The sequence below is a fragment of the Mesocricetus auratus genome, unplaced genomic scaffold, assembly GCF_017639785.1.
Source record: "Mesocricetus auratus isolate SY011 unplaced genomic scaffold, BCM_Maur_2.0 Super-Scaffold_6730, whole genome shotgun sequence".
Taxonomy (NCBI): Eukaryota; Metazoa; Chordata; class Mammalia; order Rodentia; family Cricetidae; genus Mesocricetus; species Mesocricetus auratus.
The window spans coordinates 38,456,689-38,461,455 of NW_024429184.1; the positions used below are offsets into that span (position 1 = coordinate 38,456,689).

The following is a 4,767-nucleotide window of genomic DNA, read 5'->3' on the forward strand; positions in this document are numbered from 1 at the left end:
TACACTCACACTTCACTTATTATTTTTTGTACTTATTCACCATACATATTTACTTTCATTTTTGAGGTAGATTTTTGCCTTCCTGGTAATGTTCCCATTAAAGTGTCAATCCAAACTCAGTTCTTTCGTTTTATTTCAAGTCACTTTATTTTTATTTATCTTTTGGTGTGCATGTGTGATATATGAGTGTATGTATAGGTATGCATACTTGTGCATGGACATGTGGAAACCAGTGGTGCATGTCAGTTGTTATACCGTATTGTCCCCCATCTCGCTTTTTAAGACAAGATCACTTGCTGAACAATAGCTCACTGATCTCATAGAATGGCTGGCCAGTGAGCATAGGGACTTTCCTGTCTATGCCTCCCAGTGTTGAGATTATAAATGCACAGTACATCCAACTTTTGACATGTGTCTTGGAGAACTAAACTCAAATCCTTATATTTTCAAAGAAAGCGCTTGACTTACTAGATCATCTCCCTGGCCTCCATCTGTGTTTTATTTTAATGAACTACTTCATCAATTGTCAAAATTCCCTTTACATTATATTACATTATATTTTTCACCTTTTAATAATAACAAAACAAAAACAAAAAAACAGTGGATAAATGCCAAAAAGTAGGTGACAATATGTATCTTCATCATATGCATATTGTTAGACTCAAGTACTTCTTGTATCCTTGTCAAGGAGAACACTGACCGTTCTTTTCTTTCCTTTCATACAAAACTACATTCTATTTTTGATAGGACATATAAATGTAACTAAATTACACCAATTAAAACATCAATTGCTTTATTGAAATGACTAGCAATTTGTTAAAAAATCAAATTTTGTAACCAAATTGTACATAACTAGACCAAAATTTCCATGACTTCATTATTTCAATGTTCAAAATAGATGTCAAATAATCACTCAAAAGTCCATCCCAAAATAGTCTTCCAGATGTCATTTTCAACACCTATAAGATTTATTATTACCTTCACATTTTTAAAAAGCTCTAGTAAGTATGATCATTTATTTCTCTCCTATTGTTGTTTAAGTGTTAGCCACCATTTTAATTAAGTTCTGTGAAAATGACCAAAGATCTCTGTCAGATTTTCCAAGGCAATAGCAGTTGTCATGTGTATCAATGACATAAAGCATATTTCTCTGTGGCAATATATTATTTATGATTTATTAAAGCTTGCTTGAGGATTCAGAAAGCAAAGTCAGCCACAAGCTATAGAGGTCATGCAGAGTGGTCATACACACCTTTAATCCCAGTGACCATAGAGCTAGGCAGTGGTGGTACACACCTTTCATACCAGGACTCAAGATTAAGATGTAGATCAATCTTTGTTAGTTCAAGGCCTCATTGGCTACATGAAATTAATTGGTCCAGTTCTAAAAGAAACAACTCACATAAAGGTGATCTTAGGATCTGGGATCACACGCTTTTAATCCCAGCACTCGGGAAGCAGAGGCAGGCAGATCTCTGTGCATTTGAGGCCAGCCAGGTCTACAGAGTGAGCGAGTTCCAGGACAGCCTCCAAAACAATACAGAGAAACCCTGCCTTGAAACAACAAAACAAAACAAAGATACCAGCACCAGGGAGGTAAAGACAGGAGTGATAAGGCTGGACAGAGAAAGGAGTAAAAGGACCAGGAAACAAGAACTGAGAATCTTTTGCCTCTGAGGATTTGTGGGGACAGGATTGCCATTTCAGCTGGGTAGATGTAAGATCTACCGGCTTGGCAGCTTTACTTCTCTGATCTTCATCTTGAAGCTTGAACTCCAATATCAGTCTCTAGGTCTTTTATTTATCATGCCACATTTCCAATAAGTACTCATCATTTAATTCATCAAGTACCATGAAGATGAGAACTTCTTCAGCTTAAAGACACTTGTGATGGAATACAGTAAAGAAGGTGGTGATCCTGGGATCAGAGGTTCTGCGTTTTAAACTGAACTACTACTTTCATCAGTTGAATAATCTTGATTACTGTCCTTTCTGCTGGATTTTAATTCTGAGTAAACTTGATTACCAGCTCTGTAGAATACACAGTAAAAATTAGAGCCAGTTTAAAGTTTGGATTTTGAGGTACATTCGTGACAACTTAGTTTAGCCGTTCTGAGACTACTTAAAATAAGCATAACAATTCATTCTGAAGTTATTGCTCTACATTTTGAGAAATTTCAGGTCAGTGTCCAAACATCCCTTTTGGCTTTATAAAGTAGTGGAAATGGATGATTCTAGGATAATAAATCTTATAACTCCATAAACACACCATGAAAGAGTCTATATTTTGAGTAAGTCTTCATCTTGACATGAAGCGTGTTATCAAAGTTTTTTGAAAGCAAATGGCAATTTGGGGGTAAAAAGTACATCAGGAAAAAATGGCCATGCAAGAAAAAATGGTGAAGGAATGAGCAACTGGGCTAGCTCTCAGAATGCAGTCATTCTAAGCTCTAATAAGAATGAGGCAAGGAGGGGGCATGCAAGAGTGTTACACAAGTACACAGTCCGGAAGACTTATGACAATGCTATTAAGAAGTGTTTGAGCTGTCAAAGAAGGCTATGGTCTTTCACGATCATTCCACTTTATCAGCCCTACCATAGCTGACTACAGATTTAGGGCATTTCACTGTATCAGCCCTACCATAGCTGACTACAGATTTAGGGAATGTTTGTGAGAATAATGGTTTCTGAATGAACACAAAGATGGATTTTGGAATATAGGTACTGCATAGTTAATGGTATCCCCTAAGGATGGAGGTCCACATGCAATATCCAGCATACAGGATACTATGGGGAGGAAAGTCATTGTGATTATCTGGATCAGTTGCTAGGCAATTTTCCAACATTCATCAATCATCACAAAATTAGATTTAAATGAATGGGATCACCAGAGCAGTTAAAGACATAGGAAACTCAGCAAGTATAGAATGATTTGCTTTTCTCTCCAAATGAGTTAGGGATGGATAAGGGAGTATAATGGCCCCAACAATCATTGGTTGGAAAAAAAACAGTGATTGGTATCTTGTCCATACCACATACTCAGTGTATTGAGAAGGGTCTCATAGATAAAAGCATCTGCAGGATACTAGTTGAGTGAGGTTTCATTGTCCATAGATGCCATGATTTCAAATAGGATCCCCTATAATTAGAAACTAAGACAGCATATGCTGTGACCCAAAAGACATAGACATTGCCTCCCTTCTGATTGTATTGGTTAAAGTTAGTTACAATGGGACTGGCATACATCTGAAAGTCGACAGATGATGATGAAGAGTGATTTTTACCAAAAAGAGACTTCTTGTAAGCATTCACTGCGTTATATTGAGTCTGCCTGTCTCACCTCTGAGGGTGATGGGATTTGAGATTCTTATGTGACTGAAATAGAACCTGATTTCATGTGCTTTTTGCATATTTTGAAGGCAGTGAATTGTGGCAGACAGGGCTTAAACAAAGGATCATGAAATCCCTTTAGGATAAAAATAGGCTTCCTCTGAATGTCTGTGTGATTTTAAAACTCAACTGACCTTTCTGAGTCCCCATTTTCTCATTTGAAAACTAAAAGAATGGAATTAGATACCCAAGATGTATTCTAGAAACGAATCAATTATAATACCAGCTACATTAATAACAATAGAACTGCACTAGGTGTGGCACTGCAGTAAACTGCTGAGGGATGCTCATATCTACTTCTGATGAAGGAACTTGAGACTGCAGTTTAAGACTGGATTCTGGGGTTTACTAGTTTCTCTCGAGATGCTCCTAGCTATTTTGAGAATAGAAGTATTCTTGAGATACCTAAGGGAGCATGCCCAGCACACATATGCTACAGATTCATCCTTTATACATTTTATTCTGAGACATTCTCCACCTCCGTACACCTTCCAGGGGTCTAACAGGATAAAAACACACAGAATAACCAATACAGAAATTCCCTCTTGGATGCTACCCATACATGCCCACATTCCAGTTCTCTGGAATCAGTCCCAAAATAAACTGCATGCCTATCAAAACATTTCTCTTAGTTCTTCCTGAAGAACTAGGCTAAGATGTCAGGAAAAAGTCTGTTAAATAAGAAAACACAGTACTCAATAGTGAAAGGGTTATAAATATTCAGTGCAGAAAAATTTCCTATGTCTCAAGAGTTATAAAGGTCTAGGCACAGTTATACACATCTATAATACCAGAATTAGAAACATAGAAGCAGGAGGATAATTTCAAATTAAAGACATGTCTAATCTACCTAGTAAGTTCTATCTTACCATCCCAAAAGCTGTGTAGTAAGACTGAATCAAAATAAAATTAGAAAGAGCTCTTCCTAAGGATATCACTCCTGCATTATCATTCATCCAAGTCAAAGTAAGGAGATGATTTTATGTAAACATGAAAAATCCAATACAATAAGTGGTGATCACCTATAAAGACTCCCACAATCAGCAAAGGAGTTCTTGATTCTTTTTCTGAATCTGTGATCCTGGTGAAAGAAATAGAAAAATTCCTGAAGGGTGTCTGGATTCTCACAGTTATGCAGGGAGCTCAGTACTCTCCATCAATAATTTGATAGCCTGTGACATGCATACACGAGCAAAAGAATAAACAGTAGCAGTCTCTATAGTTAGCAAATAAAGAAATGCATGCTAGACATATAGTGCATGGATTTCTTAGACACAGAAAGAAACAATACCCCTAAAGTAGAGCATATGCTTCTGGTGCTTTCTGAACAAATCAGGAAATCACCAGATACAGAAGCTATGGCGGTGCTGCCTCTGC

At 37.0% G+C, this 4,767-nt stretch overlaps 1 pseudogene; it reads right to left on the reverse strand.

Moving 5' to 3' along the window:
• Positions 1 to 592: 592 nt before the first annotated feature.
• LOC121139061 lies at positions 593 to 728 on the reverse strand (annotated as a pseudogene).
• Between the last annotated feature and the right edge of the window lie 4,039 nt (positions 729 to 4,767).